We start from the raw sequence: 14,753 nt of genomic DNA, 5'->3' as shown, positions 1-14,753 counted from the left end.
CAAGGCTTTTGACACGGTTTCCCATAGGATCCTACTGGACAAAATGTCCACCATACAGCTAAATAAAAACATCATACGATGGGTGAGCAATTGGCTAACGGGCAGGGCCCAAAGGGTTATGGTAAATGGGGCTGCGTCAGGCTGGCGGGCGGACACCAGTGGGGTCCCTCAAGGCTCCATTTTAGGGCCGGTACTTTTCAATATTTTTATAAACGATCTGGATGTAGGAATAGAAGGTATTTTGAGCAAGTTTGCTGATGACACCAAACTTGGAGGAGTTGTGGACTCGAATGAGGGTGGAAAGGCCTTGCAGAGGGATCTGGATAGGTTGGAGAGCTGGGCGATCACCAACCGCATGAAGTCCAATAAGAGCAAGTGCCGGGTCCTGCACCTGGGACGGGGAAACCCTGGCTGCACGTACAGACTGGGTGATGAGACGCTGGAGAGCAGCCTAGAAGAGAGGGATCTGGGGGTCGTGGTAGACAGCAAGTTGAATATGAGCCAGCAGTGTGCCCTGGCAGCCAGGAGGGCCAACCGTGTCCTGGGGTGCATCAAGCACGGCATCGCTAGTAGGTCAAAGGAGGTGATTGTCCCGCTCTACTCTGCACTGGTGCGGCCTCACCTCGAGTACTGTGTGCAGTTCTGGGCACCACAGTATAAAAAGGACATGAAAATGTTGGAGAGTGTCCAGAGGAGGGCTACGAAGATGGTGAAAGGCCTGGAGGGGAAGACGTACGAAGAACGGCTGAGGTCACTGGGCGTGTTCAGCCTGGAGAAGAGGAGGCTGAGGGGAGACCTCATCACAGTCTACAACTTCCTCGTAAGGGGGTGTTGAGAGGCAGGAGACCTTTTCTCCATTAACACCAGTGACAGGACCCGCGGGAACGGGGTTAAGCTGAGGCAGGGGAAATTTAGGCTTGACATCAGGAGGGGGTTCTTCACAGAGAGGGTGGTTGCACACTGGAACAGGCTCCCCAGGGAAGTGGTCACTGCACCGAGCCTGTCTGAATTTAAGAAGAGATTGGACTGTGCACTTAGTCACATGGTCTGAACTTTTGGGTAGACCTGTGTGGTGTCAAGAGTTGGACTTGATGATCCTTAAGGCTCCCTTCCAACTCAGGATATTCTATGATTCTATGATTCTATGAAATAGAGCTACAAGGCATTCAGTCTGCAATGTGATCAAAGACTGAAGAACAGTGGTGAATTGTTGCACCACGTAGTCCTTATCACCCCAAGTGGTCCTTTCTTTCTCTTTCCGGTAGGATGCTGGTTGGTCTCAGGATGTGGCTTTTAAGGAATTTGTGCCATGAGTCTTTTTCATTATTCCATTAAAGAAACAGCCATTGGATATTACCACACACATTTGTTAATGGTCAGTAATCTGTATCACGCAGGCACACATCTTGAGACTCAGCAGAGCTCATTCATGGCCCTGCAGGGTTAAGGTGCTCTGGCTGGAGGAATCTACTTGGTAACCTGCGCATGCTTGGAGATGAACATGGCCATCTCACTCCCAGAACAGCAGCGTGAAAAACCCACCATGCATTTCAGATACTGCTGCTGGGTGATTTCCAAATGGGAAATTTGTTAGATGTCTTTGCTCAGAGATGCTGTTGAGGGAGTTTTATTCCTAGAATACAGCTTTGCTCTTGTTCAGTGTTTCCCATAGGAGAGGAAATGAAGCAGGAATACCCAAGGCCAGCCAGCATGACAGTACATCGACCAAGTCCTACTGCATCAGTGACCTGATTGATGTCTGACCCGTATTTTTGTTGGAAAATTAGTAGTTATGATAATGCAAACATGCAGCCCAATGGCTGTAATCTGATAGGATTTTTTAATCAGGGTAGTTGCCCTTTTTTCATTGTCTGTGAAATACATTAAAACGGCACATACAGCTAGATGAATGCGGTATTGGCAGTGGGGATGAGAATCCCAGATCCACTGGGATTTGAAATGGGGATGGCAGTCACCCAAAGCCATTAGCTGTAAGCTCTTTCCAGGGCTGCTTGGGCTGTTATTTAGAGGAATCATAAACAGTTGCTAGAAAGAGAATCTGAAGGGTCCTGTTTTCAGAGGTTTATCAGGAAAAAACAGATTACGAATTGGGAATTAAAGATAGTTTGACAAAGAATGGTTGTTTCTAAGAAATTTTTATCTAAGTCTAGTTTGTACTAGGGCTGGTTTATATGTTTTAACTTGGGAAAATGTTTCTGAATTATTTCAACTATAAATATGAAATGGGTTAGTTATATCACTGTAAACTCTTGGATGGATGTTTACTCAGTTCATGAACTCATTCATTTTATTTTAATTCATTAAGGCCAATTCAGTTTTGAATTGAAATGTCTACACAAGTATTTAATGTGGCTTTGCCGATCATCCTTGAATTATTTAAATCAAATAGTTTTTCATTAGTGCCCATGTAAGTAGCCACATGAGCTAAAGTGCAGGAAAGAGTTAAAGCATATAACTACCTTAGTTCCCATGAGAGATCTCATAGAACTGAATAGAAGCTCTATTCACTCAGTAAGAGCTACACCTGGCTACCAAGACAGACCCAAGAGGCTTGGCAGATAAAGCCAGAGATGATGATTAGAGCCTTTGGTGAAAAGAGAAAACTTCTGCTCTCTTACAAATTCTGCTGCTAATCTGTCCCAGTCCCTGTACATTATTAGGCACTGGGACTTGATTGCAATTTCACCAGATCGCCTCTTTTTTTTTTTTTTTTTTTTTTGGTCAATCCACCAGTGTGTTGTAGTTCCTTCAGAACTGCTGCTCGCTAAGTCAACTTCTTCAGGGAGAGTCTTGGATTCCAGTAATACAAAAGATTATTAAAAATCCCATGTGACTGCAAAAGAATGTCATGGAAACCAGCAGCAGAGAAAAAAAAATCTCGAATTCTTAATGGAAATTCAACTTACTATTTTGAAAATCCCAATGTTTTTGAATATTTGAATGTATTTTTGAATATTTGTAGTTTGCTTTACTGAAACTAATTACATTTTCAGACATTGCAGTGTCTGTATAAAGACTGGAGACTTTATAAGACTTACTTTGGTTTCCATTGATTTGTATAGGCTGAAGATACAGTACTCTCTGTTGTTAACTGCATCTGAGTTGTCTATTACCTACAAAATGTTCCTTTCATTATAGCAAGTTCAATCTACTTTTCTGAGCCCTTTCTACAGTTTTACATAAAGTAATGGTAGAATAGATCAGTGACACTGAACATCACTAGCTATTCCTTTTGCTATTGTTAGGGTAGTGGGTATATGTTGCCAGGCTTAAGAATGAGGTATCTCAGTGTCTTATTTTGCAAATGAGTATGTGCATGTAGATTTTTGAACAGACAGACCTTGGTTGTCCTTAAAAGGTGTTAATTTTTAAGTTAACATTCTTGGTCCTTAGTACCTTCAGAGCTCTGTGAGTCTCTCCAAGTTAATCAGGCAACACAAACAATTCTGTTTATCAAAACAGGCAGTAAAAATCAGCCTTTCGCTGTGGTGAATCATACTTTTTCAACTTAATCAACAGCGTTTTTTGCCTATTTTAAAAGAGAAATTACTAGGAGTTTACATTTGCCATTAGGTACTGCTTGAACCTAAAAAACACAAATCCATCACCCCACTTAGTTTTGGAGAAAGCTCATGGTCTCCATGTGCTCATCATAAATGCCTCAGCAGCATGGGGCTGACAGCTGAAAGTGCATAGATAAGCAGTACTCAGAGCAAGGTCCAAAGAGTGCCCAGAAGTGGTGCTGCCTGAAGATGACTTGGATTTGTGCTGAAAATAGTTGACAATGGATATGATTTTCCCTTCTGCTGAAGCTGATGAATCTTTCCTGTCACTGGGTGCAGGGTGCCTGGCAGGCATTCACTGAATGACAAAAGCCTTTGCTCATGCAGACAGCCTACAAAGGCTTCTGCCAGCTGCACAATCTCCCTTCTGAGGGCCTTTGTTCCAAACAGAAGGTTGTAGTGTTCAGTAGGTGCTCAGCTCTTCACAGTAGTAAACTTTGTGTCTGCAGGCCATAATGTTTCCCGTATGTGAACATGTGCTCAAAACACACCCTCACAGCCTTTTATATATTTAAGTTCTGCCTAAAAACACTTGGAAGCCCATGCATTTTCTATTGCCATCATGAAGAATCAATACTTCATTTACACTTCTATGCTGGCACTTACATTTTCAAAACTAATAGCTTATGTGCTTTATGAACCTGATAGAAAGCCCAGTAAAATGATTGTTGAATTCCCTCTGGTTTTCATGGGCTTAGAATCAAGGCTGTATTAAGTAGTCATATTAGCATTCCTCCCAATTTCATATCTAATGAGAAAATATGCTAGAGGCATATTAAGCATTAGTTAAAAAAATACGTAGTTGTTTGTGAGTTAAATACTCAAATGTCATTTGGACTAAAGTTTAGAAATGCCTGAGCAGTAGGGGTTTTGTTGTTTGTTTGTTTATTTGTTTTTTGCTTACCAGCTAGTGGCTTCTGGACACATCATCTCTTCTTGAGGATTTTTGTTTATAGGTGTCAGGTAAAGAAACAAAGCTATATTTCCATGTACAACAGAACTTACAAAACCTGATTTCATATGGGTTGCTCCTTCCTGGATCTTTTGCTGTTTAATCATGAGGCTAGGAACAGCAATTGGGACCACTTTTCTCTAGCCAGCCTTCTAGTTTCTCCAAACTTTAGAAGCATAATGATTTCGTGATCCTATGTCCCATCACCAAAGTTGGCTGAAGTTACAAACAGGTAGAGAAGTTGTAAACGAGGGCAGAGAGAGACAAGGGAGCCACTACTGCTGCTGGAAATATACAGGAATTGATGTGAGAAAACAGGCATTGGCTGGCGGGGGCATAAAAGGTTACCTTTGAGTGTTCTAGTTTTAGGTTGTGAGATGAGTTTGAAAGAGTGGCAATGAACTTGGCATCCTTTTACAAGTTCAGTCTTGACTCCAAAATATTCAGAACACCTTTCACCAAATGTGCATCTGCAAGGAAAGAAAGGATCAGAATCGGAATTTCTGAAAAATTGTTCACGGTAATAATTTGGGATTTTATGATAGATGTAGGATCCTTGTCTGTCCTCACCCTTCCATTTGCTTTGAAAAGGAGGAGGTAGGAAGGAGAGAATATATTAACGGTTCCTAAGGAAGCCATGTTGCCTCAGGAGAGAGATGCTTCTGAAGGGTAACAAGAAAGAGCAGGAGAAGAATCCAAGGGTTTCAGAGGTAATCAGTCCCCAGTGTGAAACATGAGTGAGAGCAGTGATTGCTGGTGGTGTAGGGACAATGCTGAGTGTGTTAGCGCTGTCCCTTTGAGATCTTCAGCATTCTGTACAGCGTGACAGAGTTCTGCATCTCCTCTTTACCTGACTCTAGTCAGTAGTCAGGACAGAGCTTCCCAAGCCTCTTAGTGTTTGTCAGGGACTGAATGGCAGTCAGCAGGCATCTATGGGTTTTGGATCCAACCCCAAAGAGAGAGAAGGAAGTTTCTTTGCAGACAAGTGAATGCAGAACCACTGTGGGACTTCTGCGTGTTCCCAGTGAGGCACAGTGCAAGACAGGTATTGTACAGGGTGGAACAGTGGCACAAGTTACTGCTTTTGATTTTCCAGTTAATCTCAAGATTTGTATAGAGGCTGTGCAATGGTGTCTAGAACTGTTTGTGTGATACCCCTTGCTTACTGATCAGTGAAAATTTGTTTTCTTGGTCTTCTCAGTAGCTTTCATAAGGGGTGAGGCTTTGGCCATCCTCACCTGGTTTAGTTGGGACAACATTTCTGAAAGTGATGAAAAAGTGGGATGAAAGTGAGAAAATGGTTGTATTTTTATGGTTTTATGTCTTGTTTTCAAGAACCTGTTTCATTAGCTAGGAAGAGCACAAAACCAGACAAGATTCTGAATTATACAAACAGATGATATTTTGCAGTGTTTGATACCAGTGAGACGCAAGGCTTAGTAATTGTTCTTTGAATCATGTTTCATTCAGCCCTTGAATTAACACTATTTGAAATTTCACATGGCTGCCCTAATTATCTTGAAAGGAACAATGTCAAAAGCAAGGGGTATCTAGATTGTACAATAAATAGCTGGTCTTGTTTTTCACGAGGCGGACAAATGACCACCGTAACCCCTGCCACCTGTAAATCCCCTATTGCAGTACAAGTATTTTCTCTGATGATGATCTGATACTGAAGGGCTCCATAAATGTTTTCTGGCTTTTATTTACTTATGAACTAGATAATTCTAATTCTTCGTCACTGTAACCTCATTCAGCTTTTGCTACAGATGCTTTTTTTTATTTTTCTTTCCTCTGACTGGGAGTAATTCCTGTATGGATTACTCTGTGAGCTCTAGTTATTACTCTATATTACTATGAGCTCTTAGTCCACCACCACAACCAGGAATGGGTGTGCTGTAATGGCCTTAGTCCCTCCTAGAAGGGGAACTCAGTGGTATGAAGAATGGTTTTCTTCTGCCAGAACAGGGTAATTCACTACAGTATGCAGTGGCCTCTGCCAGATCCATGTTGCGTATGATTCTCTGCAGGTGTATAGGGTAGGACCATAACCCCTGCTATATATGCTTATGAAATGTCTGGGTGTATGTGTGTGCCAGTATACAGCATACAGTCCTGTTGGATGTCTTGACAGTTCACAGAACACCACTGCTATTTCTTGTTCAGAGCAAAAGTGAAGATGATCAGAGGAAATTCACATATAGTGATTTCTAACTTAGAAGAATGCAATCAGTGACAGCTACTCATCTTATGTAGTGACAGATCTAAAATGGCCCTGCAGTCAGGCATCCATTGTTGCTCTCTATAACATGGGAGTCTATTATGTTGGCAAGCACTGATGCAGGAGCTCTAGCACATGTATCCATGCCTTGTAGTAACCAAGTCCATGCACTATTTTTTTATTTAGATGTGATGTTTGTGCACCAGAAAGCTTATAATCTGGAGCAGATACCTCTAAATATTGATGTTGACTTTTTGCATCAGAATCCACAGAGGGATTGTGCTGTAATGAGAGGCCAGTGACGCTGTGGTGTTTCTGGCATTAATGTGCAGACAACACTCCTGTAGGCTAGAATGCACTGCAAGTAGCTAATGAAATAAAAGTCCCCCCATTTGTTAGTCTAGCAGATTAGTACATTTTCTGGTTTCACTGCAAGGGCTGTGAGACTGGCTTGGTTTAGTTGCCCATGTTAGTTGCCCTCTTGACAGTCATCACGCAGCACTTGCAGGGTAAGCAGGCGATCAGGCCCAGTCAGCATGGGTTTATGAAAGGCAGATCCTGCTTGACGAACCTGATCTCCTTCTATGACAAAGTGACGCGCTGGGTGGATGAGGGAAAGGCTGTGGATGTGGTCTACCGTGACTTCAGCAAGGCTTTTGACACTGTTTCCCACAGCATTCTCCTCAAGAAACTGGATGCTCTTGGCTTGGACTGGCGCACGCTTCGTTGGGTTAAAAACTGGCTGGATAGCCGGGCCCAAAGAGTCGTGGTGAATGGAGCCAAGTCCAGTTGGAGGCCGGTCACTAGTGGCGTTCCCCAGGGCTCGGTGCTGGGGCCGGTCCTCTTTAATATCTTCATCGATGATCTGGACGAGGGCATTGAGTGCACCCTCAGTAAGTTTGCAGATGACACCAAGCTAGGTGCATGTGTCGATCTGCTCGAGGGTAGGAAAGCTCTGCAGGAGGATCTGGATAGGCTGCACTGATGGGCTGAGGTCAACTGCATGAAGTTCAACAAGGCCAAGTGCCAGGTCCTGCACCTGAGGCGCAATAACCCCAAGCAGAGCTACAGGCTGGGAGATGAGTGGTTGGAGAGCTGCCAGGCAGAGAAGGACCTGGGAGTGATGGTGGATAGTCAGCTGAATGTGAGCCAGCAGTGTGCTCAGGTGGCCAAGAAGGCCAACGGCATCCTGGCTTGTATCAGGAACAGTGTGACCAGCAGGGCTAGGGAAGTGATTGTCCCCCTGTAGTCGGCTCTGGTGAGGCCGCACCTCGAGTACTGTGTTCAGTTTTGGGCCCCTCGCTACAAGAAGGACATCAAGGTGCTTGAGTGAGTCCAGAGAAGGGCGACAAAGCTGGTGAGGAGTCTGGAGAACAAGTCCTGCGAGGAGCGGCTGAGGGAGCTGGGCTTGTTCAGCCTGGAGAAAACGAGGCTCAGGGGTGACCTTATTGCTCTCTACAGATACCTTAAAGGAGGCTGTAGCGAGGTGGGGGTTGGCCTGTTCTCCCACGTGCCTGGTGACAGGATGAGGGGGAATGAGCTAAAGTTGCACCAGGGGAGTTTTAGGTTAGATGTTAGGAAGAACTTCTTTACCAAAAGGGTTGTGAGGCATTGGAACAGGCTGCCCAGGGAAGTGGTGGAGTCACCATCCCTGGAAGTCTTTAAAAGACGCTTAGATGTAGAGCTTAGGGATATGGTTTAGTGGGGATTGTTAGCGTTAGGTAGAGGTTGGACTCAATGATCTTGAGGTCTCTTCCAACCTAGAAATTCTGTGATTCTGTGATTCTGTGATTCTGTTTGAGTGACCGCGTTTAGATCAAGTCATGGCTCACCTGTGTCATAGTGTCCACACATTCTGAACTCACACAGCTGATACTTGAATTGGTACCATTGAATTAACAAATATAAAATGAATTTACATTTTTATCACGATATGTTAGTTAGGATTCTTGGATTTGTCAAGAGGGAATTAGGTGAGCTGCTCTTGCAGAAGGTCGTGAGTCAGCCCCCCTCCCATCACTCGGGAACCCATGAGCAGCTTCCCATGGGCTATTCCACATGGGGGACCTAAACCTGGATCTCCAGAGGAGCTGAGCTCCTGCTGCCAGTGGAAAGGTAAAAAATTTGCAATGTAGTCCTTGTCTCCTGGTTCATTTACTGACTTGGGCTCTGGGCTCTTCAGGGTAGTTGTGGCATCTTCCTCATGCAAAATGACCACTGAGAAAAATAAGTTTTGATCGTGATCTTCAGGATTTATCTGGGGAATTAAGTGCCATGAGGGAGAGAGTGGCTTTTGTGTGTGGTAATTGTTGTCTTGGTAACATGGTTTCATCCAGGAAATACAGTGTGTATCTGAGCACCCTTAATACCCTGCGCTGCAATATGAGTTATATTGGTCTGTTTGGTTTCCTTGCACTGCTAGAAGGAGGGACCATAAAAATGAGTGCTGAGAATACTCAGGATGGAACAGAAACAGAGAAGGAGATCTGAGATGCTCCCCTTCTGTACCAATTAAAAATATGCCCAATCATAGTTTACCCCACAGATAAATGGCAGAAACAAAAGAGGGGTTTTGAGGATTGTGCTATTTAATGAAACCCAGCAGTATCTGCAGAAAAGCAGAGCTCTCTCTTGACTAGTATTAGAGCAAACATGGTACTGGTATGCATATTATGAATAAATCGCTGTGCATACTTGCAGTGGAACTCCCAGTAGCTTAAGATGAACAAAGCAAAAGCTATTCCAAACACATGTGCTGAGGTATGTGCTAAGTTAAGTACTTTTTCTGTTGCTCTGACAATGTCTATTGTGGTGCGGAGAAGCCAGGTAGGAAGGCTAATAGTCAGGAGCCCTAGATTCATGCTAGAGTTGTCTTACACCAGCCAGCGTAAAGAATCTCCCAGTTCATGTAACACCTCCTAGTTCTGTATAACCTTGAACGTACATATGCTCGTGTCCTGCTTTTTCCCCTAGAATCTATGCATGTGTTTGAGCTCTGTCCTTTACTATATCACCTTCCCGCAGCAGATATAGTGCACTTTTTGTCTGCTAAACTTGTTGGTAAAAATCTTATTGCCTCCAGTGACAACAGGCCTGAACCTGCATAAAAATAGGGTGAAGCCAGGAGGCTTTCTTTTGCATATCTAGGACAACCCAGTTGGTGACAAGACCATTTTAAAGTAAAAGAGAAAACAAATAAATACACGTACATTTATTAGAGAAGATAACTGGAAAAAAAAAAAAAAAGAACAAATTATGTTGTTGAATAACAGAGTGGAAATTATTTACAAAATGCTGGTCATTGTTTGCTTGATGTTTTCTCTTTCAGTATGCTTGAATAACGAAAATGCCTTGGTCCCATTAGTCTCCAAATGACCTTTAGTCATTTCCATTTGTAGTTAATCAGGGGAGTGTTTCCCAAAGTCTTTTGAAATGGGACTACCTCTACATAGGAAGAGAGTCTCAAGAGCCACCTCTCATCCTGTTCCTGACTCTGGGCATCCCCATGGTAATCGAACCAACTGCTTATGAGAAAAAGTAATATGAAGAAGCCACTGAGGCAATTTTAGCTGTCTGTTAATGAAATGTAACAGCTGGAAATCAGAAAGCACACAAGCATCATGGGACCAATCAGCCCTCTGTGGAGAAGCAGTAAGTGTTGTGTAAACCAGTCAGTATGTCTCTGACGAGAGCAGCACTACACTGAGTGGGTAGCTAATACTATGGTGGAATGCCTAAATCCAAACACCACTTTAATTAAATTTGACTAAGTCTATGAAAAACAAATCAAGCAGTAGGCAAGATTTTAAAAACGGGAAACTAACCTGAACCAATGTGAGCACAGTGACCTGCATCTTCTGGCCATCTGCATAAGGTCATTTTCATGCCTTGGGTAGCCTTTCCAGCCAGTTGGTCCACTGTATTTGACTAAAACCTGGGCTGTCTTCCATTTTTTCAATACTGTCTGCTCTGAGATTTGTTCAGAGTACACCACTGGAGGATTTTATTTCATTTTTCTTTACTACATATCGTGGGAAAAAATTTAAGTCAGATAGCAGCTTCCTTGACGCTACCCAAGTTGGGTCTGCGGTTCTTCCTGGCAGGGATGCCCCAGACAGATGTCGATGATATCATGTTCACCGCAGGAATAAACAGCTGGAAAAGACCTTACCTATGTCAGGGCCAGAGCACACAAAGGAGAGGTGGGGTGGTTCATCAGTGGCTTTTCAGCACTTTTGCATCAAGTAAAATGCCTACAGGAGCCTTGTATTTGCCCAAAGAATAACTTCCATAGTAAAGAAACTGTAAGAGACAACCAGCAGGTCCTCACCTAACTGTGTTTGCAAGCACTTGCCTCTGGGTGTCTCAGGAAGGCAGCTGGGCCAGGGCATAGACTCATGGCATTTTCTGAGATTTTCTTCTGTTCTGTAGCCAAGCAGAGAGGATAGGAGAAGATAAAGAAGGCACAGATTACTTTAAAATCAGGCTAGACACACAGCAGCACTAAGCTAAGATTTCATTTAATTTTATTTTGCAGTCTCCTTTAGAGATGTTCTGTGTGATTTTTTTCTCTTTTTTTTTAAAAAAAAGTTACTTAAAATAAGCAATGCCATCTAGTTAAAGTGAAGCAACAAATAAAAGTTGATTTTTGCTCACCTAAGATCAAATTTGACTTTGCTTTACATCTTTATTCCAAATATCTCAGGTCACATTTTGCTTGCAGTTATAGTTAGGTATTCCCTGTTAAATCTTCCAGGTTGGGTAACACTGGTGTTATAAATAAAAGCCAAAGTTGGCCCCATTCTGCATCATTGTTCCATTTAAAGCTTTTAATCTGTTCGGTTACATGTCTTTTAATTGTAGAGCTAAATCCTAAATGGAAGTGAACCCATGCTCAGTGCTTGGAGATAAGAATCATGGAGCAGACTATATACTACTTGTAAATTAATTAACAAAGGATAGATGCTGAATGAAGATAGCAGAAAGACAAGGCATAAATGCATATCTCATGTATATTCGCATGATTATCACATACTTATATATGGTCATATGAATTCTTTATTACCTTCCTCTTTCTAGTTAAAAAACAAAACAAAACAAAACAAAACAAACAAAACAAAACAAAAAAAAAAAAAAAACAAAAAAAAAAAAAACAGATTTGTAGCCCAGAAATTATATTTTGGCAGCACCTGCTTGGTGTGGATTGATGTGAACAATTACTCTGAGGTTAAATGCATTAAGAAACATTTAATCACTCAACTTAGGGAGTAAGCCATTCAAAAAAGCTTGTTCAAGGGCTATACATATATATATATAAAAGATATTGTATAGCTCAGTAAATTGGAACAAGCTGGACAGTCATAAAATGCTATATGTTCTAGTTCTTACTATTCTTTATTTTAATCTGTTAATTTAGCTATATAATTTTAAAACCATTCTAGTTCTTGGTCATTTGTAAAACAGCTTTAGCTCTAGTTGTGTAAACATATGCATATTTTATATTGCTTTTATACTGAATTATGGATTAGATGTCACTGAGTAGAAGTAAAAGCAATGGAGCACATAATGGGAGTAGGTTTCTGTTTTCAGCTTCTGACTCTGGAATGAGACATATAATTCAGTCTTCTTTCTTCTTTGATTTTTGCTGCCCCAGAAGTAGGCAATGAGAAGCCTCTAACAAGTAAAATATTGTGCTACATGCTACAGCAGTCCTAGTGATGTAGAAATAATTATAACAATAACAAGACATAAAGTGGTTGTGTAGTATCCAGGCCCATATAATTGCCTAGTTCTTCCAGTCTTCTGTTATTTCAGTATGTGCTTCAGCAGGGATATTGTGTTTTCCCCAGCTGTATGTTAATGTGCACAGGCATATGCTCTTTCCTTTTAAGACTGTCAAAGCCCATCAAGAGTTTTAGATGGACAGTTCCTATTGGAATTGAATGTAACTGAAATGTGTGGTGGCCAAGAAGCTGAGGTTAACTCTGTGCATCTGGATACTGAAGTGCCCTATTTCTTCACGCTGCAGTGTTCAGAGGTGCCTGGGATGCTCCCAGGCATTTTCAAGCATTACTGAATGACGTGCCAAAGAAATGCAGGGCACTCCATGGATGAGCTGGACTGTGAGTAACTTCAGGCCTTCACAGGAACATTGAGGCATGGGAACCACACAAACCAGATCTGACAGAAGAGCTTATCAGGCTTGCACGCAGCTTTGAGCTTAAGGAAGCTTTGTGACCTGGGGCAGCATGGTGGGAATGGAGGAAATCCATGGAAGACACTTGGTGTAAAACAACAGGCAGAAACCATGTTCAGTGCTGCATACCCCAGTCATTTACAGATACAGAAATGAAACTTGTGGTGGCTTCCTGGGAAATGCAAATCCTGATAAACCTAGTTTAGTGCACGTCAGATGTCTTGATATGTGCATGTTTACAGGTCCCACGTGAGCTAGCTACAGCATGGCATTTGCAGCAGTGAGCCATTTTGAAGTGATTCTGTTTGTAGTGAAGTTGTGACTGTCTGAAACTGTTTCTGATGATTCCAAGGAGGGGAAAAAACTACCAATCTGCCTTTTCTTCCGTGAGCACAAAGGTAGACAAGATTTCAAAAGCTGCCATCCTTTTGGCTATTTTAGTATTCAGACTGCCTTCCTATTTGAGAATGGCAGGTCTTTAAAATTATATCTCTGGGTGTGTTTTTGTGGCATCGGTTTGAGGAGGTATATAATTAATTAGATTACTTCAGTGCTAATGAAGGGCTTTTCAAATTCTTGAAGAGCATACCCTATGTCAGTTCTGGTCAACATAATATGTGTACCAGATATTCATGAACCTCAGTCAAATTTATTATGATGAGAATAGGTACTTTTGGTGCTCTGTCTAAAAGTTCTTGATTTTTCTGAGCTGAGTGTTTTGCTAGCAAAACATTTCCAGAGTGTCAAACATTTTAACATGGATTTTACAATTCTCGTGTCCTTCCCTACTCTGTTCCACTTAATTACAAGAGGGTGAAAGGGAAATACCATCTTTGTTTACTTTTCTCTGTCCCACTTGAGAATAATTGGATTAGTGTACTGAGAGCAGTGTCTGACCCACAATGGCAGTAATAACCATCTGCTAATTAGAGGATTTGGCAAAATAATTGCAATTTTCTACTTAAATTAGAAGGTTCATCTTAGTAGAGTGTGTGATTCTTCTTTAGCTTGGGGGAAGATAAATAGAAGGAAGGCTGGCATCAGGACAGGCAAATAACTGCTCGTTAACAGAACAGGCCCCCATCAGGAAGACAAAAGCCACAGCTCGAGGAGGGGAGGGGGAGGGGGGGAAGGGGGGGAGAGGAGGGGAGAGGAGAGGAGAGGAGAGGAGAGGAGAGGAGAGGAGAGGAGAGGAGAGGAGAGGAGAGGAGAGGAGAGGAGAGGAGAGGAGAGGAGAGGAGAGGAGAGGAGAGGAGAGGAGAGGAGAGGGGAGGGGAGGGGAGGGGAGGGGAGGGGAGGGGAGGGGAGGGGAGGGGAGGGGAGGGGAGGGGAGGGGAGGGGAGGGGAGGGGAGGGGAGAACATTCTCACCTTGGACACCTTGTTCTCCTCACCTATCTCTCTATCTATCCATGTATACATGCACTCACAACTCATGCCTGTTAACTGTGTTATTTTAATGTAAGTCAATAATATTCCACAGCATAGCAGCAGTAGGGTTGAGAAAAAGGCAAAACATATTATTGCAGCATTTTATGAGGAACAGCAGGAGATCACAAACCACTTAAGCTTCCATGCCACAGAAAAAAATGATTATGTATTTATAAAGATTAATTTTTAATAATGCTGTTGGCTACTGGTGTGCCTAGATCACATTTGGATACAAATATTCCTTGAACTCTGGTGAAGTTCACATCTGAATTCACAAAATCACAGATTCAGAACAATGAAGTATGTAAAATATTTCAGTTTGGTATGGAATACACAAAAATAATGGGTATTCAGCTATCATGAAGTTTTCA

At 42.4% G+C, this 14,753-nt stretch overlaps 1 protein-coding gene across 1 annotated transcript in view; it reads left to right on the top strand.

Annotated features, from left to right (window-relative positions):
* The window catches only part of PHACTR1 (phosphatase and actin regulator 1), a gene marked incomplete at its 5' end in the record, with an annotated part of 316,860 nt that overhangs the window by 193,295 nt on the left and 108,812 nt on the right, over positions 1-14,753 (top strand). The window lies entirely within an intron of this gene.

This window comes from Aythya marila (assembly GCF_965140915.1).
Source record: "Aythya marila genome assembly, chromosome: 2".
Classification (NCBI taxonomy): Eukaryota; Metazoa; Chordata; class Aves; order Anseriformes; family Anatidae; genus Aythya; species Aythya marila.
The sequence above is the reverse complement of the archived record's forward strand: the minus strand, read 5'-3'. Positions and strand labels throughout refer to the sequence as shown.